Source organism: Ahaetulla prasina, chromosome 12, assembly GCF_028640845.1.
Source record: "Ahaetulla prasina isolate Xishuangbanna chromosome 12, ASM2864084v1, whole genome shotgun sequence".
NCBI lineage: Eukaryota > Metazoa > Chordata > Lepidosauria > Squamata > Colubridae > Ahaetulla > Ahaetulla prasina.
This window is the reverse complement of record NC_080550.1, coordinates 24,594,566-24,618,955: the sequence shown is the minus strand read 5'-3', so window position 1 is coordinate 24,618,955 and position 24,390 is coordinate 24,594,566. Positions and strand designations below refer to the sequence as shown.

The following is a 24,390-nucleotide window of genomic DNA, read 5'->3' as shown; positions in this document are numbered from 1 at the left end:
ACACTGAGCTGGACATCTTAAGGCTGAGTAGCAGCGAGCTTAACTCGTCCAAGCAGCTTCCCTAACCTGTCAACAAATTTCAGAAATCCAAGCCCTTATAGCCAATCTCAAACTTGAGATTTCTGGGCGTTGGAGGTGATGTTTCAGACAAAAGAGATATCCAAGAAGTTACTCAACATTACTCAAATATTGAAAGAGCCAAGAAGTTAGCCATGGCTGCATGAAGAAGCCTTGGTGCTTTTGTCATGCATTAAAGCTGCTATCTTACTTTTATTCTTTTATTTTATATTCCATTATTTTTGGCACTCCCTCTACAGATCTCCATTTGCTATCAAAGTTTCAAATATTTTCAGGCATAAAACATACAGACACCACAAAGGCCAGTCCCAAATGAGGATAACGAAAGTGACCTGCTTTCATTTGGGAATTTTACAGGTTTTAAAAAACCAAATGTATGCCAACTAAAAAACATCAAGGCAACATATCAAGAAAGAGCTACACAGCTCAGTGTAATTTGCAAAAGCAGGAAGGCACTAAAAAGTGTTGAATAGCGTGGGTTGATGTGTTAAAAATATGAAAATATATATATATTAGCCCATTTGTTTTTCTATAGAACCAAGAATGGGTAGATTAGTCTACAGAAATTATACCAAGAAATTTTAAAAAAAGAGATTGATTTGTCAGAACTAAGGCCAGTTTCTTTTTAACTGGTTATCTATCACCAGATGAGTAATTCGTTTTTTACTTCCTAGCCATGTGACCTTCTGATCTCAGTAAGCAGGATAAAGAGATTTTAAGCAGCTGCTATAAAGAATTATGAATGGCTAATTGTTCCTGTCATCCCGATTATGTCTTTGCAACCTGCTGCCTTCAGAGCCATTCAAAGTGTCCCTTTCAACCACCAGCAGCCCACAAAGCAATGCTTAATTGGCTGGTGTGATTCAGAATGTAGCCATTGGGCTGGAAGTAAAGGGCTTGGCCAATAAGGGAAGGCTCGGCACAGACTGGCACACTTTGATATAATTTCGGAAGTGTGGGGGGAATTCAAAGTCTTTTGAGAACTTTTGCTAATCTTGCCTTCGTGACACCGTAAATAGAGCCAAGCTAGCCTTTTGACAGCCTAGGGGCCATTTTTAAAAATATCCCACCTTTATTATTTTTACAAATAACTCATGGCGGTAAACACAGTCAACACCCCTTCCAGCTTCTCCTGTTTCCTGTAAGATGAGTTGGGCTGAGAGTGACTGGCCCAAAGTCACCCAGTTGACTTTGTTGCCCAAGGCAAGACTAGAACTCACTATCTCCTGGTGATTGGCCCAAAGTGACCTAGCTGGCCTTCATGCCTAAAGCAGGACTAGAACTCACTGTCTCCTTGTGAGTGGCCCAAAGTCACCCAGTTGGCTTTGTTACCTAAGCCAGGGCTAGAACTCACTGTCTCCTGGTGATTGGCGCAAAGTTACCCAGACAGGTGCCATGCCTAAGGCAGGACTAGAACTCGCCATCTCCTGCTGATTGACCCAAAGTGACCAATCCTCACACTTATGACCATTGCAACATTCCCCATGGTCACATGATCAAAATTCAGGCTCTTTGGCCGTCAGTATATATTTATGATGGTTGCAGAGTTCCAGGTTCATGTGATCACCATTTGTGACATTCCCAGATTATATCCAGAGGGATACAATCAAGATCAAGTGAGGTACTAATACCACTCTATAAAGCCTTAGTAACAAACATCTAGAATACTGCATCCGGTTTTGGTCACCACACTATAAATAAAGATGTTGAGACTCTAGAAAAAGCGCAGAGGAGAACAACCAGGATGATTAGGGGACTGGAGGCTAAAACATATGATGAATGGTTACAGGAATTGGGCATGGCTAGTCTAGTGAAGAGAAGGACCAGGGGAGACACGATAGCAATATCCCAATATTTGAGGGGCTGCCACAGAGAGGAAGGGGTCAAGCTATTTTCCAAGGCACCTGAAGGCCAGACAAGGAATAATGGATGGAAACTGAACAAGGAGAGATTCAACCTGGAAATAAGGAGAAATTTGCTGACAGTGAGAGCAATCAACCAATGGAACAGAAGTTGCCAACAGAAGTTGTGGGAGCTTCATCACTGGAGGCTTTCAAGAAGAGACTGGACTGCCATCTGTCAAAAATGCTGTAGGGTTTCCTGCTTGGGCAGGGGGTTGGACTAGATGACCTATAAGATACCTTCCAACTCTGTTACTGTGTTAATCTGTTAATCTGTTAATAATGGAAATTCTGGTCCAATTGTGCTTTTGTAAGTCAAGGACTACCTGTATACACATTCAAGGGGGAAAGTTATTCTCAACCAAATTCAAATCTTAATTTACTAAAGACTGAGCTAAGACATTTTATGACAGTCCACCAAACCGGCGCATTTGGTTTCCCCACATTTTTATGCGCAGTTTGCACATCTTTTAGTCTTATTTTGCTTAGCATTACGATGACTGTTTTTCACCCTTACAACCGCTGCAGCATCCCCGTGGTCATGTGATCAAAATTCAGATGCTTGGCAACCGATTCATATTTATGACGGTTACAAAATCAGTGGGGAAGCCAGATTCACTTAACAACCTCTGGACCTCTGGTGGCTCAGACTGGTAAGACAGTCTGTTATTAACAGCAGCTGCTTGCAATTACTGCAGGTTCAAGTCCCACCAGGCCCAAGGTTGACTCCGCCTTCCATCCTTTATAAGGTAGGTAAAATGAGGACCCAGATTGTTGGGGGCAATAAGTTGACTTTGTATATAAATATACAAATGGATGAAGACTATTGCTTGACATAGTGTAAGCCGCCCTGAGTCTTCGGAGAAGGGCGGGATATAAATGCAAATAATAAAAAAAAACTAAAAAAAAACCAAGTTACTAAATGAACAACTGGAATGATTTGCTTAACAACTGTGGCAAGAAAGGTTATAAAATGGGCAAAACTCACTTAACAAATGTCTCCCTTAGCAACATAAATTTTGGGCTGCATTGTGTTTGCAAGTTGAGGACTACCTGTGCTTATTTTTCTTTCTTTTACTGTTTAAAAAAATGGTAAAAAAAGTTGGCAAACATTCAAGTCCCAATAAGATTGTTTTCAAAACCTCATTGGATGGGGCCTTGCATTTAACCCCAGAAAGAGGCTATATCTGTGAAGAAGAAAAACAACTAGTGGACCGGTTAAATAATTTCCTTAGCAAGGAAGACCTATTCCGAGCTAACCTGCTCCTTTAAGGTCATCAAGGGGAAAAAATCCCTCCAGCGTTTTTTCTACCAGTTTTCAGTCAGTGAAGGAAAGAAATTATATTCAACAATTATTGTTGAATAATAGAGAAAATAGAGATATAAAAGAGCCATAGAGGTAGCCTTGAAGAAAAGATTCAGAAGCTTCTGTATAAACAAGGACAGAAATGTCCCTTAGACTTAGAATAAGGGGGTCAACTTATTGTTCAGCATGAAGACCAGCTGGCCAGCTTCATGCACGCACCAAAAACCAGAAGAGCAGCCACTCGATGCGCACATGCACACAGCCCCCCCTGTGTGCATGTGCGCATCGAGTGGCTGCTCTTCTGTGGCTGCATGCGCACATGTGCTCCCGTTTTGCCAACATTGGTATCGGGTCTCCTGCTTGAGTACTTTACTTGTCTTTTTTGTAAGACAAGTAAATGAGCATAATAGCAATGGAAGATCTTGAAAACTACTTTCTGAGTCTCCCTAGTTTATTTGATATAAATCCTTAGAGGGATCAAAGCTATTAAAGACTTTCTCTGCTTTAGTGGGCCTCTTTTCAGTCTCTGTATGTAACTCTGACTGGATTAAGTTCAATTGAAAACAAGGAGTCTTACTACATTTACGGTAAGTTAGTTTGTGTAATTTTTTGAGATTGCTCCTTTGGGTTGGTAATTAGTTAACTGTGACAAAAATATTCACTCACTAGTGAGACTCTGACTTCTTTATGAACTTATTAATAAACACACATATATAAATTGGAGCTATGTTAATTAAATTCGATGTAGACTGCCCCTTAGTGCCGAAGCTCCACTAAGCCATCTGAGCAAAACTCATTATGGCAGCTTTTTGCTCATTGTTTATGGCTAGTAGGCCCAAATCATGGTTCAGCTCCCTCTGTAATTCTCCTTGGATGAATAACAGAATTAGAAGGGATCTTGGAGGTCTTCTAATCCAACCCCCTGCTCAAGCAGGAGACCTATGCCATTCCAGAAAAATGGCTTTTCAGTCTCTTCTTAAAAATGTCCAGTGATGGAGCACCCACAACTTCTGGAGGCAAGTTGTTCCACTGATTAAGTGTTTTCACTGTCAGGAAATTTCTCCTTAGTTCTAGTTGGATCTCTCCTTGAATAATTTCCATCTATTGCTTCGTGTCCTGTCTTCAGGTACTTTGAAGAATGATAGAGGGTCTAGAATGGTATATAGCTTATGCAGGGGGGTTGGATCCAAGGCCCCTTCCAACTCTGATATTCTGTTCTATTCTGAGAATAGGTTGTCTCCCTCTTCTTTGTGGCAGCCCCTCAAGTATTAGAATGCTGCTTTCATGTCACCCCTAGTCCTTCCTTTCATTAGACTAGACCAGGGGTCTCCAACCTTGGCAACTTTAAGACTTCAACTCCCAGAATTCCTCAGCCAGCAAGCTAAGACTAGACTTCATTAGAAGGCACCCTCCTTTGCGTTCTGTACACCAAAACCCAAATACTAGAGAAAGACAAGGCGGGAATTTATCTTTCCAATATCTTAAGATCAGTGTTTGTGTACCATTTCTTCTGACAGGTGGGTTATCCAACATGCTAAACCTTAAATCCAAATTGGGATCTGGGACAAAACAAAAAAACAAAATAAAAGCATGGTAACAGAAACAAAATCAGATGAGAAGTTGACCTATAACTGCTCCAATGAGTCCTCCTCAGTCAATCCAGGAATGCTTCTACAGGCAGTCCACACCCAAAGAGGAGCTTTGAGGGATTGATGTGGTAGCTTCCTAGAGACGTTTGCCTGGCATTGGTGAAGGTAGAAAAGGTGGAACAGGTGACCTCTGAGAGGGGAATAAAGGGAGGCGGGTCATCTCCTTGGGGATTCTGGTGGCTTTATGACTTCACACCTGCAGGCTAAACTGTCAGTTGCTGCCAGTTATCAGTTATCAGAGTGAAGATGCATCCCAAGGGGCAGGTTGGTCTTCAGAGGGGCTCCTGGACTCTGGGGAACCTTCCCTTTTTTTTGTAACCAGCAATCAGTGGGGTAAGTGGGGGTGAGACTTTGGGTTGGGTTCAGGGTGAGGATGAAGTTGAGGATCAGGATAAGAGGAAGAGTCAGGAAGATGGAGAAAGAGGGAGAGGGAGAGGAAGAGCGGGCACAGGGAGGGGAATGGGAAGAAAATGGGATCATGAGGGGGAGGGGGAGGGGAGGAGAGGTAGATCATGGTGGAGGAGAAGGAAAAAAGGGAGAGAGGGGAAGAAGAATGGGAAGAGTGGGAGGGAGGGGAGGAGGCAGTGGGACAGGAATGAAAGGGGGAGAGTGGAGGGAGGGGAACATTGAAAGGCAGAAGGGGAAAGGGGGTAGGAGTGTGTGAGGGGGAGAGTGAGAGAATGGGAACTGGTAAGGGAGGGGAATAAAGAAGGGGAGGGATTATGAAGGGGTCAGGTGAGGAAGGAGAGGAAAGGAGGCAAAGAGGGGAGGGAGAGTGAAGGGAGAGAAGAAAGGGAAGGGTGTGGGGAGAGGGAAGGGAGAAGGAAAATGGGAAGTGAAGGAGACAGGAAGGGAAAGGGGAAAATGACAGAGGGACAGAGAGGGGAGGCAGAGAGTGAAAGAAGGGTCTAGATATTTGAAATAAAATTTGGGAATTAATTATAAGGATTCTTCTCATAGGAGATTGGCTTGTTTTAATATAAAAGAGGTAAACAATTTCAAAAAATAGATATTAGAGAGCTTTTAAAGAATTTTAATTAAAAGAGAAGACTACATAAAGCCGAATAAGAGCTACAGAATGGCATAGAATATTATCACATTGGAAATACTGAAAGATACTTTTGAAAACTGGAATGAGAAGTTAATATTGACAATGTCAAGAGTGATGTTTGCTTCAATGGATAGATTGTGTGTAAAAGATGTTTTGACAAGACAGAGTTGATACTGGAGGTAAATATACAAACAAAAGTTTATACAATAACATAGAAAAAGATGTTTCATCTTTTTCAATGTCATTACATAGTTAATGCTAATTAAACCAGTTAAACTGAACCAGTTAATGCCAATGTTAATCAAAAGTGAATTACAAATAAGCCAAGTAACCTGGATAATTCTTTTATATTGGATTTACAAAAGAGATTTTCTAAAGCTAAGTTGAATCTTGTGAGAAAAGGTAAAAAGGGAATGAAAAGAAACTGAGTTCATTACTTGAATGTTGAATTACTTGAATGGAATAAAGATTAAGGTTGTACTTTTGTACAATGTACAAAAAATGTACAATGTACAAAAAGTACATTGTACTTTTATACAATGAAGGTTGGTTTTTTACAGTTGGTTTATTTGATTAAAGGAAAAATACGTATGTTATTTCTGGCGAGCGTTTATGAACTCTTGACACCAAGACTGAAGTGATGATATTTTATCAATTTGTTTTTAGATAAGAAATGGGACATGGGATGAAGAGATCATGGTTAGAATTTAAGAGGTTGTGAAATGTTACTAAAATTGTTATACTTGTGACGAAATCTGGGAGTCACCTCTTTATATATTTCTTTCCTTTTTCGTTTTGTATATTATTTTTCTTTCCTTTATATTTTTTATTTTTCTTTGTACCTTCTAAGCTTGCTTTAGTTTGTACAGTATTGCAATTATAATCCTTTTAAAAATTACTTTTTTAAAAATACAGCCATTAGCAACTTCTTCCACTACATTATTGCTACTTGTTTACTAATTATCAGCACAATAGCGTAATTTAATTATAAGTAAAACTATACAAACTTTTTTTCTCTAATATTAAAGTAAGGACCCAGATATGACTGGAATTAACCCCGGTCCTTTTTCACACACAAGACAAAATTAATGAAGTGAAAATGGAAGTGTATGATAATGACAGTTGCTTCTTCATCCTTTTGTCAAAATAGAAAGAAGCAAAGAAACATAATGCTGAAACACGGTTTATCATTATGCGCAAACCAGTGGGATGGATTTAGCAGAGTATTATGTCTCTCTGTGGGATGCCTGCCTCATTCAAGGAATACATGTGCCAACCTATTTTTTTCTCATACTTTTTCACTCAAAAATACGGGGATATTTTCTGCACTGCTGTTTTTATGATGGGATCCTGGAGTGACTTCTGGTGAGTCTGCTACTCACTGACGTTGTGGTTGTACGTGTCTTACTTGCACAATGCTGTCAAAGAGAAGTCCCCGGGACTTGTACGAACATGGAAAATGAAGCCAAGGAAATGTTCAAACAACTCTGTGAAATAGCAGTGGCCAAAATGAAGCAGTCAGTTCTCAGAACGTCCTGTTTCTTATGTACTCCGTCCAGAAAGGACCAACCTTAGTATTTTGGGTACAGCTCAGACCTTCTGTGGACAGGGAGATGGTTGTGGCATTTGGGGTGTGGTCTGCTCCTGAAAAGGGCCTATATTCACAAACCATTTATTTGAATCAATCAATCAATGGGGCTATAGTCAGGAGACCCTTATTTGAATGAATGAATGAATGAACGAACAAACCAACCAACAAACCAACCAATTAACCAACCAACCAACCAGTGGGACATATTCATGAGCCACTTCCTCCTCTAAATACTACATTTCCAGAAATATGCAAATCATCATTAGGACACAGGTTCTAGATCTAGAAGAAAAGGGAACCTTCTAAGAATGATCATTTTTTGGCACTTAATTACTATGAAACTAAGGAAATTGAAATTGACCTGATCCTGACGTTCACCAGAGGGGTGGGGGAGGGAGAGAGGGAGAAATACATATACCTGAAGGAATGGAATGGAATAAAATAACTTTTTATGTTTTCACTGTATAATATATGTAACTGTAAGACACACAGAGTTACACTATGGTAAGATGGGCAGCCAATAAATTTTAGAAATGGAATGGGAGTGGGAAGAGAAGAGAAGTTGGAAGGGACCTTAGAGCAGTGGTGGGATTCAAAAAAATTTATTACCAATTCTTGGATGTGGCTTGGTGGGCGTGGCTTGGTGGGCATGACAGGTGAAGGAGGCTGTAAAATCTCCATTCCCACCCCACTCCAAGGGGAAGGATACTGCAAAATCCCCATTTCCTCCCCATCACTGGGAGGCAGAGAATGGATGGGGGTAGGGCCAGTCAGAGGTGGTATTTACCAGTTCTCCGAACTACTCAAAATTTCCACTGCTGAAGGAGACCCTATACCATTTTAGACATAAACTGTATGATGAGCAGCTAAGAGGTTAAAATGGACAAAAGAGAGAAGAAGATCCATAATTTTGAACAATGGGCAAAATATTTAATTCCAGACCAGTTTATATCTTGCGTAATACATTAAACGATGAGCCCTTTCATCCCAGCTGTCAAGAGATAAAGATTTTACCCTGATTTTTATAATTGCACCAAGACGAAGCTCGGTATGAAAAGACCTCTGCTTTCTTCGGGATCCTTTCATCAAATACCTTTTGCCTTCATCAAACTGTCTAATCTCTGCTGTAATCCCCAAACAGATAACGATGCACTAAGTAATTTGTACAGGTCTTCTGCCCTTGACGCTCACTGTCCCATAATCAACCTACTGACCATTCCATAATCAAGCTGGGTTAAAAAAGAAAAAAAAAATCAGATTCACCCCAACAGGATTCAAGAAACCAAGATGAAGATGAAACACATTTTTTAGCCTTTAGAAAGACGTTGCGGCTTTGATTGTCTGCCAGAGAGAAAAGCTCCCTTTTAAAGCTCTAACATTTAAGAGTTTTAATACAGGGCAGAAAAAAGGGTGTGCAAGGGAGAGTTTTAAAAGGAGCATTCTGAATCATTTGCACAAGTTTTTGGACTCTGGGCATTTCACGAGTTAGAATATATGGCTCACCTATGTCAGAATCACTTTGCTCCTTAAATTTCAAAGATGCTTAAACTGCCAATGCTTCGCAGAGAACAAAGTGTGCTTTGAAAGTTTTTGCGGACTATGAGTCACAGACAGCGAATGGAAAATTTAAGTGGAGGAACCAGGTGAGGTTAAGATTTGAAATACATTTTTCAAATCGGGATCAGTACAAGATTGTGATTGGGGAAAAAAATGTTTTTGTTTCGTTTTGTTTAAGCTTCACACACACTGCACAATGCCAGCACTCTCACAGTGGTGGGAATTTTTACATGTCGCAACTCAGCTGCCAGCCTCCTGCTTTACTGTTGTTGTAAATGTTGTAAAATATGGGCTGTGCTGGTTGGAAGTGAACTGTGTTGTGAAGTTTTCATGTTTTTTGAGATATTTTTTTAAGGCAGGGCTTCCCTGAGAACTGAAACATAATTTCAAAGTTTTCTCTGGGATAAAAAGGTTGAAATAGACTGTTTTAGAGACTGTATGCGGAGATTGTGAGAGCCTAGAAACCTTCAAGGACACAGCTGAAGGGGCTTGAAAAGGAAGTAGACTGTACCCATAACAAAAAGACATCTCATAATTGGACAATGATGACCCAGGGAGTAGGGAGAAAGGGAAGCTATTGTTTAGGCAAGTCTTTGCCTGGGAAAACCAGAGCTAGCTTTGTTTTTTTCAGTACCAAAATGGTATAGCCAATAAAGTTTTACTTTTGGGAATTCAAAGCTCCCAAGCTCCCATTTCCTTATTTTGGGTTCACTAGATCATTATGGAGAAAATCTATCATATAGTTGCTAGGAGTTGAACATGACTTGATGGCACGAAGGGCCAGTTTAGCTCACGCTGGTAAAGCCTGTTATTAAGAACACAGTAACCTGCAATTACTGCAGGTTCGAGCCCGGCCCAAGGTTGACTCAGCCTTCCATCCTTTATAAGGTAGGTAAAATGAGGACCCAGATTGTTGGGGGGGCAATAAGTTGACTTTGTAAAAAATATACAAAATAGAATGAGACTATTGCCTTATACACTGTAAGCCGCCCTGAGTCTTCGGAGAAGGGCGGGGTATAAATGTAAAACAAAAAAATAAAATAAAAAAAAATAATAATGAATTAATTGGGCAATATTTGTACCCAGCCAGAGAGATAGAAACTGGATGAAGTAGCATCCATGTTAAGCAGATTGATGAGCTTTCAACCACAATGGAACATGAGCATTATCTGAGATTAAACTTCCTAACCCACCAGATGTGGCAGAGATACAGATTCCATCACTTTAAGGATTCAGCAGAGATCCATCCAGAGAAGACAGGAGAAGGAAGATAGCATAGCACATCAGACAGAGAATGACAGAAGAGACCTTGGGCATCTTCTAGTTCAATCCCCTTCTCAAACAAGAGATCCAATGCCATTCCAGACAAATGGTTGTGTCCAGTCTCTTCTTAAAAGCCTGTAGTGATGGAGCACCCACAACTTCTGCAGGCAAGTCATTCCACGGATTGTTCTCACTGTCAGGAAAAATCTCCTTGGTTGTAGGTTGCATCTCTCATGTTGCACTTTAAATAGAGCTCCTAACTAAGATGGCAAACCTATGGCATGCGTGCCAGAGATGGCAAGCAGCACCCTCTCTGATGGCCCACGAGCCGTCGCCCCAATTCAGCTCTGCTGCGCATGCGCGCATGCTTCCCGCCAGCCAGCTGGTCTTCGGGTCTCTACTGCACATATGCAGGGGGTGTATGGAGGGGGTCACACACGCATGTGTGGGGGCATGGCGCATGAAGGGGGGCCACACGTGCATGCACGGGGGCGGGGCTGTGTGGCATGGGGGGCACGCAGGCGCGGGGGCTGCACGCGCATTGCATTTTGTGGGTTTGGGCACGCGTGCGTGCATTCGGAAAAGGTTAGTCACCACTGTCCTAACCCAATTGCAAAGCAAAATTTATCAAATGTAGAAAGAAAGGGTTAGGAATTAAGGAGAAACTTCCTAACATAACAGTGAGGACAATCAACCAATGGAACAGCTTGCCTCAAGAAATCGTGGGCACTCCATCATTGAAGGTTTTTAAGAAGAGTCTAGACAGTCACTTATCTGAAATAGTATAGGTTCTCCTGCTTGAGGCTGGACTAAAGACCTCCAAGGTCCCTTCCAGCTCATTCATTCTATTCTAAAGCAACACTGCCTATCTAGAATATTTCTTATCACAGAAGCATAGACTTGTAGAGAAGGAAGACCAGGGATCAGCTGGTTCAATTCTCTGCTATCATCCTTGGTAGGTGATTGTCCAGGCTCTTCTCAAAACTCTCCAGAAATGGAGAATGGAGAATTCACAACCTCCATTTCATTGTTGGACAGAGCATACCATAAGGAACATTTTCCTTACATTTAAACAAAACTTTGGTTTGGTGGCTGCATTCTGGGAGTTGAAGTTCATACATCCTAAAGGTGACGTTGAGAAACACTGCTGTAAAGCCACAGCTGTGGCCTCCATGGCCTTGCCATAGGTGGCTTCCAAATGGCACTTTTTAATATAACCGAAGAGCGAAAAGATTAAACATCTGAAGAGGAATCTATTTCATTGATTCCATTTTAATTAAATTTAATTAAAGCCAACTTCGATCTTTCCCACTGCTACTTTGACTTGATCCTTAATCCCACGTACAGTCCTTGGCATGCTGGTTGAAGAGCTAGTGGGGTCCTCAGAGAATCATTTCTGTCATTTTTCTCCTGCACATATATACCATATTCCACATGGACGCTAAAGATCCTAAAACTGACATCCCTGCAAACTTGCTCATAAATTGAAACTCCAAATATCAGACCACGTAAATGCCATCTGACCTTTAATGGCTGTTCTCCAAGTCCATTTTAATTTCCGTAATGCCCTGCAGACCGTATTCTTCCAGCACTGTGACAAATTTAAACAGACATTATGACACATTTTAAATGGCAGCTTCTTGTTTGCCCTTGAAGGCCTACCATCAAATAAACCTCAAGAGGGTCATCAAAAGAAGATCCATTGCAAGGAAGAGAACAGAATAACAGAATTGAAAGGGACCTTGAAGGTCTGCTAGTTCAATTACACACACACTGAGAGAGAGAGAGAGAGAGAGAGAGAGCTGGAAACCCTATACCTGTGATGGTGAACTATGCACACGTGTCAGATGTGTCATGCAGAGCCCTCTCTGTGGGAATGCTCGCCATCACCAGCTGCTCTTCTGGTTTCCAGCTGGTCTTCGCAGGCACCGGAGTGCTGGAAAATGGCCTGAAAACATCCCAAAAATGGCCTAAAAAACAGGCTGTTTGAGGGGGCCTTTTCGGGCTGTTTTTCAGGCCAAAAACAGCCTGAAAACATTCGTGAAAACAGCCCGACAAACAGCCAAAAACAGCCAAAAAACAGGCATGAGCACTGGCCAGCTGGTCTTCCAGTTTCTGGCACTCCAGTGCGCACACATGCACATGCATGCGTGCATGCGCGTTCCGGTTTCGGCACTCGGTGCCAAAAAGGTTCACCATTACTGCCCTATACATCCTGGATAAATAGCTGTCCAATCTCTTCTTCAAAACCTCCAGTGATGGAGCACCCACAATTTCTGAAAGCAAGCCCTTCCACTGGTTAATTGCCCTCACTGTTAGGAAATTCCTCCTACTTGTAGGTTGCTTCTCTCCTTGCTTAGTTTCCACCCATTGCTTCCTGTCCTGCCTTCAGGTGCTTTGGAAAAATAGGTTGGTTCCCTTTTCTTTCTGCAGCCCCTCACATAATGGAAGACAGCTATCATGTCACTAGTCTTTCTTTCCATTAGACTGCTAGACATACTCAGTTCCTGCAACTGTTCTTCATATGCTTCCAACCTTTACTGCTTTTCTCTGCAAAAGGAGTTTCTTTTCTGGAAAGATAATTTAATATTTAGCTGAAGGTTTACATGGTGTTATGTTGACTCTCAATTGGTTTGGTTTCCTGTTAGCCAAAAATCAGCCAGTGTGGCTAATAAACCAAAATCAATATCTTAGTAGGTTATCTGAACCAAGCCAAGTGTGGTTTCTTTAGTCAGTAAATAGTAACTAACCAATCCTGAGTAACTTAGCATTATCTCAACAAACCATGGCTGATATTTTTGGGACAACCCAAATGTACTTAACCCAATACATCTTGGTAACAATAAAAGAGAATATTTGCAGCTCAGAATTGAACTATGGAGTGCTTGGTGCTCTCTTAGCTTGGTTATTTTCTTGCAAATGTTCAAACCATCAGTGCTAGAAGGGAATGGGTTTTTTTGGGGGGGGAGGACTGTGGGGTCCTTGTTGCTCTCTGGGTTTGGTGGTTTTCTTGCCAATGTTTCATGACTCAACTAGATAACATCATCAGTGCTAGAAGGAAGTTGGGTTTACAGAGAAGATGAGGGGGAGGAGGAAGGGGAGGAGCAGGAGGAAAACTGTTGAATCCTCTGAGCTTGTTGTTTTCTTGCAAACATTTCATTACCCAACTAGGTAACATTATCAATGCTAGCAGGGAGTAGTGTTTGCTCTCTGCTTATATCTAAGTGGAAATCAAGCCATAAACAAAAACCTAATCAAGGAACTATCAAGAACAAAGCAACTCTCCCATCAGCATTCACAAGGCAAGCCACTTGGATGAGCTGGTTGCAAGCCTACAAGAAGCCACTGAACAGCTTGAAGGACTACATGGTTGAGAAAGAAAGAAAGGAACCTTAAGAAAGCAAATCTATTAACATTTTTTATATTATTAAACAGGATTAGTATTAGACACAGAAAAATGGATGAAGAGGTCTCTGAGATTCAAAGATAGCAGCACCAATTAACTAGAATCGCATAACTCGTAAGAAAATAAAAAATGCCTCACAGATGAATAATTTTAGAAAGTAATGATCTTTACGGTTCTGAAACATTCACTGTGGTAACAATTTCAGTGCATTTTCTTTATAAAATGGCTTTTCACCCTTCTAATTTCAAAAAATCTCTTCACTTTCCAAAGTTAGCATTATGCCGCTGACTCATTGAAGTCAACATTTGGAAACAGGTTAAAAACCTTGAGAGTTGCTGAGAAGATCATTACGAATCGAACAGATTGTGTAAACTAACAGAATAAGCGAATTGGAAGGGATGTTGGAGGTCTTCTAGTCCTGCTCACACAGAAGATCCTATACTTGTGATGGCGAATCTATGTCACGTGTCCCACAAGTGGCATGTGGAGCCATATCTGTGGGCACACGAGCGTTGCCCTAGCTCAGTTCCAGCATGCATGTGAGCGGCAGCCAGCTGATTTTCAGGCCTTCCAGGCCCACCAGAAGTCGGGAAACGAGCTGTTTCCCTCCGGAGGGCCTCTGGAAAGCCTCTGGAGCCTGGGAAGGATGAAACACGGGCCTACTGGGCCCACTGGTAACCTTTTTGCCATTGTGTGCCAAAAGCAGGGAGAGCGCAGGGCGGTCATGATCACATCCACGTGGGGGCGGAAGGCATTGAATTATGGGTGTGGGCACACGGGCACGCAACCACACCACACTCCCCACGCTTTTGGCACACTACGGCAAAAGGGTTAGCCACCATCACTGCCCTATACCATGTCAGACAAATGGCTGTCCAGTCTCTTCTTAAAAACCTCCAGTGATGAAGTGCCCACAACTTCTGAAGGCAAGCTGTTCCACTAATTAATTGTTTTCATTGTCAGGAAATTTCCCCTTAGAGGATTAAAAAAGAAAACCAGACCCGTCCTGGGTTTTAACCTATAAGAGGTACAGAGTTTAGTACCAAGGTACATTCGGGGGCACCAACTCATCTAAGAGTTTCAAAACTCTTGTCAGTTTAAAACTAAGAAAGAAATAAGGGCACATTTGCTGAACACGGCTTTGCTTTCACATTCAGGGTGAAATCATTCCACAGAAATCTGTTTTTACCTAGCCGTGCAAACCAGTAGTATAATACTGTGGATTGCATTTGATTTGGCCGGATGTCATTGCAAAGTATAAAGTCTACTAAAAGACAATCCCGATGACTTAAGAGATATTTGCAGCCAAAGTTAGAATATTTCAGATAAGTGATGCAATGCCCAGAAAAATACAACATACTTCACTTAATCCTCCAAGGAAAGATTGAAGGCAAACAAGGTCCAGGCAGAAGAAGAACATCATGGCTTCAAAATCTAAGGGACTGGTTTGGACAAAACTCAGCAGCACTTTTTCGTGCGGCTGTTGATAAAAATAGGATTGCCAACATGATCACCAACGTCCGATGATGGATATGGGTAGAGGAGGGTGGAGGAGGGAGGAGGAGGAGGAGGAGGAGGAGGAGGAGAAGAAGAAGAAGAAGAAGAAGAAGAAGAAGAAGAAGAAGAAGAAGAAGAAGAAGAAGAAGAAGAACAACAACAACAACAACAACAACAACAACAACAACAACAACAACAACAACAACATCATATGTCTGGCCTAACAAAGAGAAGAGTTAGGGAGGACATGAAAGCTGTCTTCCAGTACTTGAGGAGTTGTCCCAGAGAAGAGGGGGCTGACCTATTCTCCAAAACATCTGAGGGTTGGTCAGAAGAAGATCGAACCTAGACTTAAGGAGAAATTTCCAGAGAGTAAAGAACAAATAATTCAGTGGAATGGCTTACCTCCAGAAGTTGTGGGTGCTCCATCATGGAGGTTTTCAAGCAAAGATTGGACAGCCATTTGGAAAAGGTCTCCTGCTTGAGCAAGGGGTTGGATTAGAAGGCTCCTTCTAACCTTGTTTTCTATGTTCTAAAGCAACACAGCTCCTTTTTCAACACAAGAGTGGATGGCAACCCTGAAAGAGTTTAGATCCTGGTTCAAACCTAGTGACATTTTCTGTTGTGTACACAAGTTACACAACTTCCTATCTACAAGAACAATAGGCTTTATAAAGAAAATAAAGAAAGAAATCTGATGTAGCTTAAGTTCCCCTCATAAATCTGTTTCCGCTAATACCCACTGTTCAGTTTTAACACCTCTTCATCTGGTTCTTTCATTCCGTATAGGAATAACCATGGCAACCTTTCTCCAGAAACTTTAAAACAACAAGGTCTGTTTGCACATTTTGCAAGGACCTTTGCCACTGCTCTGTCCATTATCTCTTATCTTCCTGCTTGCCCTCAGAGGTGAGAACAATGATTCATGATCTGGTATCTGATGACCATGGTTGATTCTAAACACTTGAGACATCATTGGAGCAGATATTACACTTCTGGGGATCTCTCTTTGCCCATGAACACTTCTTCTTCTTTTTTTTTTTATTCAAAATGTTTTACAAAAAAAAATTTTTTTTCCCCCTTTCCCCCCCAACCCCCCTCCCTTCACTAATCCCTCCCCTCCCCTGACTTCCCGGATGAAGCACAAGGTATAGAAAAATAAAACAAACATATGCTAAGAAAATTTTCCCCCAAAACTATTATACCAATTTTCCCTCTCTAGCTCTGACTTCCTCCTAACACAATCAAAATCCTTCAAGAAAAATAAAAAAATTAACAATTAAGAATAACAAAATATGTAAATCAATAAAACAAATTAATCCTAAAGTATTTAAAACCAACTAAAACATAAAAATCCAATCCAATTCAAAGAATATCTCCCTTATAGCTTCTATAACCATATAATTTTCCCCCCAGGTCTTTCTTACATAAACTCTTTCAAAAATATTCTATTCAAAATACAATACAACTCATTATAAAATTTCAATACCAAGAATTACAGTAGCTATTCAAATTTAGTCCATCCTCGTCAAAATCCAGTATAAATCCAAATACCTAGTCTTTTATAATAGATATAAAACATATAATCAACCCATTTCTTCCATATCTTCCTCACATATTGTCTTTCTGGGACAGTAATATTTTTGTCTGTTAATAATTCAAAGGATGCCCATGAACACTTCTAAGTGCACATCTGGAGTATTTGATCACTCTAGAGCAGGAGTATGCAACCTTGGCAACTTTAAGCCTGGAGGACTTCAACTCCCAGAATTCCGAGAGTTGAAGTCCTCCAGGCTTAAAGTTGCCAAGGTTGGAGACCCCCTGCTCTAGGGGATTCTAGATGCATGCCATCAAGCTCCCACAATTACTCAGTCAGCATAGACTCATAGGGCTGAAAGGGACCTCAGAGGTCTTCTAGTCCAACCCCCTGCCCAAGGCAGGAAACTTTATACAAATGGTTGTCTAGTGTTTCCTTAGATAAACCTCCAGCGATGGAGCTCTGAGAGGCAAGCTGTTCCATTTATTAATCTGTATTCCAGAAAAATTTTGAAAGTTGAAATCTAAACAGTTGTTGGCAGGATGGAAGAACACCAGTTCCCCAAGATGCTGGAGTCTTGTAAGAAATAAAACCAGGTACTTAAAATCAAAAGAAAGGACTTGGGAATTCCATCTAAAACAATATTGCACCAATAAAGGAGAATATTTGCAGTTCAGGATTGAAGTGAAGACAATATTGTTGATTTCTAAAAGAACTCAACCAAGCGCGGAGAACACCAAGGAGCCCTCAATACAATATTTTTCTGGAGAGATGCCCGCACAAGAGGGGTGGATGTTAAAATTGCAATTAAAAATGTAATTTAAAACAATTCAATTCATAATTTTAAAATAGTTCAGAAGCTGAAACTGTCAAATCTTGGTCACCCCGTTGATCGCCAGGGTTGTCCTTTCTACATTAGCTCTCTTGCTTGCAATTTTAAAAGTGCATCAGTAGTTATGTGAAATTCTCAGCAATTAATCAATTTAGCCTTCAATTCCTGCATCCCCATCCAAAACACACACACACACACACACTTCCAACTGCTTTTCAGGCCTAGCTATAAAATTGTGCACAAGTCAATGAAATCCTACAGGTTTCAGAAATCGGCTTCAATCATTTGTAGCAGAAAATAAAAACAATGATTTAATTTGTGATCATTACAAGGAATAGTTGACACCAGGAAAATCATGGTTTTGCTTGTGCAAAACCGTTAAACACTGTTTTAATTATATGAGCTTGTTGTAACATAATATACATGGTTTCCTTATAAATCTATCCATTTCAACATTGCTAAATCAGCAAAATTTGACCTTTTTTCTTTCTCAAGCCTACTTAGATATGCCAAGAAGTTCCACCACAGACCTACCATTTCTTTGTGACAAGATATCCTTTCACAAGACTATTTCCCGGCAAATAATGAAATAAACCATACTTTAGAGAAACATCAATTTACTTTAACAGATTCCTAACACCCCTCTCAATGCACACTGTCCAATGCACACTATCCTTCCCAAGCCACTGTACACAATGTTTTCCCCTGGCATGGCCTAAAATCCTGCCATTTGGCAGATTTCAGAGCAGAATGTACAAACATTAATCTCGTCTTTAATCCCAACATTAAAAATGCACAATAAAAAACAAGCACACGAAAAATTCCCGGAAGGAAGTAGCAATCGCATGGGGCCGCATGGATTTCGGTAGGAAAATTTTCAAATCAAAGAGGTCATTTTCCATGCAGATTCCGTCTTCAATATTTTCCCAATCAGTCAATTCTTACTGTTGGCCACTTGCAGTACAAATCTGAAAATTCAGGCTGATCATCAAAGATCCAGAATGTCTCTCAATTAACGTTTTCAGTGTTTTAAAAACCAAGAACGCCCCTTAAATCAGACTTAAAAGGGTCTCCTTAAAGAACTTGGTCTTCTGCTTCAGAGTGCCAAATGTAGAAGACAATATTTACTTGCCAAAATAAATAACAGTTGGAAGGGACCTTGGAGACCTTCTAGACCAACCCCCTGCTCAAGCAGGAAATCCTCCTTATTCCATTCTGGACAAATGGCTGTCCAGTCTCTTCTTAAAAACCTCCAGTGATGGAGCACCCAAAACTTCTGGAGGGAAGCCATCTGCTGATTGTTTTCATCCTACTGTTATTCTGGAGCTCAAATCGTTCGGTATCATTCTCTAATTTTATTTCCAGAAATAAAAATCCTGTTAGGAAAGTCAGGCTCAAGGGAGGAAAAATTAGGTTAGTGAAGTCCAACATTTAAATAAATACACAGTTCTGAACTGAGACCTTCAATAATGGCAGCCAACATTTCCACTTCTAAAAGTTCCTTCAAGACAAACTCACCTTCTCCTGACTTCATAGACTTGTTCACATAAGCTTTCTTGGCAGGAACAAAAAAAAAATGCCATTGTCTTCTCAGGAAAGACATTTTTTTCCCTATCTTTTCCCAACATCCCAAGCTAGGAAAACCCATAGGATTTCCTAGCACTCTGCAACCCAAGCCCAACCTGGCTTAGAGTTGGGAGACCATCCAGGCTCGGTAAAGGTTTCCACTTCTATTTCATTTTTGAACGCAAGTAAACCTGTTCTGTTTGACGCTGTTCCCCTGCTTCAGAAGAAGGAACTGTTTAATTGGCAGCAAAATAAAAATAAAAATACCACTGAAAAGAAATGTTTTAAAAAGAAATTTCATATCAAGCCATTCAAAGCACCACACATTAAAGAGAAGACACTTACATGTTCAAACACCACAGCTTAACAGCAAAAACAACAGAGTTGGAAGGGACCTTAGAGGTCTTCCAGTCCAACCTCCTGCTCCTGGGCCTACTGCAAATCAAGCCTAGTCAAATACCATTGTCCTTTTTACACCTTTTCTTCTCACTCATCCCATCTTGGAAGCACCATCCTAGAAACAAAGTTAAGAGTTTCTCCAACTCAGGCAGGCTCCATGGTCCTGGGCCTTGGGTTTGCTTCCCAAACTGGCCACTTACAAGTCCGCCCATCACTCAGACAAAGACAGAAGACCAAAATGGGCCAGAGGAGGAGAAGAAGGAGGAACTCCTAGACAATCAGAGTGCTGCACCAAAGAAAGATAGAGAAAAGGGCCACTCTACCCATGTTGATGTTTGTTAAGCTGCTCCCAATACCTCCTCCCTGGCATCCAGAAGAAAGGATTAAAGGAAGCCCTACCTAGAAGCTTTCTTTGAAATGGAATATTTTGAGCTGGGAATTAGTTGGATATTCTCGCTTTCTCGTGCTGTTTTTACTTGGCTTTAGGGTGGGGGAGAAGAAGAAATCTCAAGTTGCAGTCATAGCCACTCCCTTCCTCCTGCCTTCAGGTTTGTGGATTTGAAAGAGGCTCAAGAGTTCACTTCACACCCCTCCTCCCCTCCTCAGCTGAACCAAATTGTCAGTTTAATCCTCAATTAGCTAAACTCTGTTGCAACTCTGGCCAGATCTGGGTTACAGGCCCAATCAAGGGGTCTTTTTATCAGCCAAATTCTCTTGGAATAATGATTAATAATAAAAAATAAAATAAAATAAATAAAATTAAAAGATGATTAATAATAATAATTAGAACTGCAGAAAAAACAATGGCTACCAACCTGCCTTCCTTCCATTGAGGACCTGTATACTGCATGAGTCAAAAAGAGGGCTGTGAAAATATTTACCCTCGCATCCTGGACATAAATTGTTTCAACTCCTACCCTCAAAACGACGACGCTATAGAGCACTGCACAGCAGAACAACTAGACACAAGAACAGTTTTTTCCCCCGAATACCATCACTCTGCTAAACAATTAATTCCCATAATACTGTCAAATAATTACTAAGACTGTATTACTATTATTCTCCTCCTCCTAACTAGTCTTCTCTTCCCACTTATTACTATAACCATGTTGCTTGTATCTTTCAATTTATATTGTTTTTATTTATTTCATAGTAGGATTTGATACCTTGACTATCACTAAGCGTTGTATCTTTTTATTCTTGATGAATGTATTTTATTCTCCTTATGTACACTGAGAGCATATGCACCAAAGACAAATTCCTCGTGTGTCCAATCACACTTGGTCAATAAAGAATTCTATTCTATTCTATTCTATTCTATTCTATTCTATTCTATTCTATTCTATTCTATTCTATTCTATTCTGAAAGGGCCAATAATCCCCTTCCTAATCAAGCATCTTTCAGATGTTTTGCCACTTTCCATATTTGCAGAAACTCCCAGAATTTGGAACTAGTTTTATTCGAACTAAAGATCCAACTGGACTTTTTTTTTGCTCTCAGAATAAACCAGAACTTTCTCCGTATTGACGTAACAACCCATGCCCAGCAATGCAGCAACCACAGCAAAAGAGAAATGCTGTCCTATCACACAGGGTTCCGTGCTATTTTATCACCCAGGAAGCAAATAACACAGAGATAAGACAGGCCCATCACCTCATCAGATGAATATGCCACTTACTAACAAAGCACTGATCACTATTGAAACATCATTAGCCCAAAGGAGCAGCTGAGCCAAGCATCCACAGAGCAGAAAGATAGTTTGGTCTAGTGGTTAAGGTATCAGATACAGTTTAACAGAGTTGGAAGGGACCTTGTAGGTCATCTAGTCCAGCCCCCCAACCAACCAGGGGACTCTATATCTTTTCAGACAAATGGCAGTCTAGTCTCTTCTTGAAAGCCTCCAGTGATGAAGCTCCCACAACTTCTGTTGGCAATTTCTGTTCCATTGATTAATTGTTCTCACTGTCAGAAAATTTCTCCTTATTTCCAGGTTGAATCTCTCCTTGATCAGTTTCCAACCATTATTCCTTGTCTGGCCGTTGGGTGCCTTGAAAAATAGCTTGACCCCTTCCTCTTTGTGGCAGCCCCTCAAATATTAGAAGACTGCTATTATGTCCCCTGGTCCTTCTCTTCACTAGACGAGCCGTGCCAGTTCCTACAACCATCCATCTTATATTATATGCATCAGATTAGAAAGTGGGAAATGGTAAATTCTAGTCCCATGTTAGGCATGAAAGCCAGCTGAGTGATCTTGGACAGAGTCACTCTCGGCCCAATCCACCTCACAGAGTTGTTGTGATGGAGAAAATAGGAGGAAGGAGTAATGTATATGTTCCCCACCTCAAGTTACTTGTACAGTAATAAAGATGGAATAAACATCAGTATTTTTTTTATAAATGTAATGTAGATTTTTATAAGTAAATGTAGATGTCAAGACTTAGGAAAAAGTGCAGAGAAGAGCAACTAATATGATTAAAGCCCTGGAGACTAAAATATATGAAGAACGTTTGCAGGATTTGGGTTTGGCCAGTCTAGAGAAAAGAAGATCTAAGGGGGACATTTATTTATTTATTTATTTATTTATTTATTTATTTATTTATTTATTTATTTATTTATTTATTTATTATTCGTATTTTTATACCACCCTTCTCCGAAGACTCAGGACGGTGTACAGCAGAAATAAAACATAGATAACGAGAAAATTTAAAATACAATAAACCATTAAAAATCTAATTCGATAAGCTGAAAAATTAAAATTTTTGAATAAAAATAGTAAATAAAATTAATCCCCTTAAAATCCCATTAAAACATTCAATTTAAAATTGTATCAGGCCAGCCCTGCTTGGTGAAAAAAGAAGGTTTTGAGCTCGCGCTTAAAGGTCCGAAGATCAGGGAGAAGGCATAGCCCAACGGGTAGTTCATTCCACAGGGCCGGAGCTCCCACAGAGAACGCTCTCCCCCTGGGGGTCGCCAGATGACATTGTCTGGCCGACGGCACCCTGAGGAGGCCCTCTCTGTGGGAGCGCACAGGTCGATGGGAGGTTACTGATGGCAGTAGGCGGTCCTGTAAATATCCTGGTCCCATGCCATGGAGCGCTTTAAAGGTGATAACCAGAACTTTGAATCGCACCCGGAAGACCACCGGCAACCAATGCAGCCTGCGTAGGAGAGGTGTTACATGGGAGCTACGAGAAGCTCCCTCGATCCCCCGCACGGCCGCATTCTGTACCAGTTGGAGCCTCCTGGTGCTCTTCAAGGGGAGCCCCATGTAGAGAGCATTGCAATAATCCAGACGGGAAGTAACGAGGGCATGAGTGACTGTACATAACAAGTCCTGATCCAGGAAAGGGCGTAATTGGCGAATCAGGCAAACCTGATAAAAAGCTCCCCTGGTGACGGCCGTCAGATGGTTTTCTAGAGACAGCTGCGCATCCAGGAGAACGCCTAAATTGCGCACCGATTCCCTGGGGGCCAACGATTCGCCCCCCCCACAGTCAAAGATGGAGTTAATTGACTGTGCCGGGACGACGGTATCCACAGCCACTCTGTCTTGGATGGATTGAGTCTGTTCGTCCCCATCCAGACCCAAACGGCCTCGAGACATCGGGTCATCACATCAACGGCTTCTTTGGGGTGGTTCGGGGTGGAAATGTACAGCTGAGTGTCATCAGAATACAGTTGACAACTCACCCCGAAACCACGAATGATCTCCCCCAGCGGCTTCATATAGATGTTGAACAGGAGAGGCGAGAGGATCGACCCCTGCAGAACCCCACAAGTGAGTTGCCTAACAGTCGACCTCTGCCCCCCCTGTCAACACCGTCTGCGAACGGAGAGGACATGATAGCAGTATTCCAGTATTTGAGGGTCTGCCACAAAGAAGAGCGGGTCAAATTATTCTCCAAAGCACCAGAAGGCAGGACAACAAATGGCTGGAAACTAATCAAGGAGGGTAGCAATTCCAACCTGGAATTAAGGAGAAACTTCCTAACAGTGAGGACAATTAACCAGTGGAGCTGCTTGTCTTCAGAACTTGTGGCCGCTCCAACACTGGAGGTTTTTAAGAAGAGACTGGACAGTCACTTGTCTCAATGAAATAGTTTCTCCTGCTTAAGCAGGGGGCTGGACTAGAAGATCTCCAGGGTCCCTTCTAGCTCTATTCTATTCGGAATGAATGAGTAACTCCAGCCAAACAATTGAACTTGTATTATTGGGGGTTTAGCTTATTCTGCAAATCCTGATTATTTACAGCTGTGTGAATGGATGTGTACAGAGCAAGAAGATGGTGCAATATATTTACCTCATGGCATCATTGCATAGATGGGGGAATTTGCATATTAAGGTTCTGATGTTTACCAAAGCTAATGAACTGATGATGTTACCTTAAATGCTACTGAAACATCTTGGAGAACAATACATTACACATATTCACCACCAGCCAAGAATATTTCAAGAGCAGTCAGGAAAGCTGTTTTCAACCTCAAAATGGACATTCTGAATTGCATTTTGAATTTGCAATAGTTATACATGTTACTAACCTTGTTAAACTTTATGACACTGATTTGTGTGGTCCTTCAATGAGGAAAAATCCTTGCTTGTCCTCCCTGAAGTTCTGCCAAGAAAGATGCTGGTTGCTGTGGTAATTCTCTGTGCTGTGACACTTCAAAGAGCAAAAATCCTTTTGGATTAAGTTAACCTTTACCAAAGTGTTCTCCAGATAGACCAATAAATTCCTCAAATTGCACAGCTATAATGT

The 24,390-nt window shown here is 41.1% G+C and overlaps 1 protein-coding gene across 1 annotated transcript in view; it reads right to left on the bottom strand.

Moving 5' to 3' along the window:
• SLC38A8 (solute carrier family 38 member 8) overlaps positions 1-11,930 on the bottom strand; it is a 44,386-nt gene extending 32,456 nt beyond the window's left edge. Inside the window, exon 1 of the mRNA XM_058154971.1 lies at positions 11,921-11,930. The gene's annotated coding sequence lies outside the window, so the exon portion shown is untranslated. The remainder of the gene's footprint in view (positions 1-11,920) is intronic.
• Between the last annotated feature and the right edge of the window lie 12,460 nt (positions 11,931-24,390).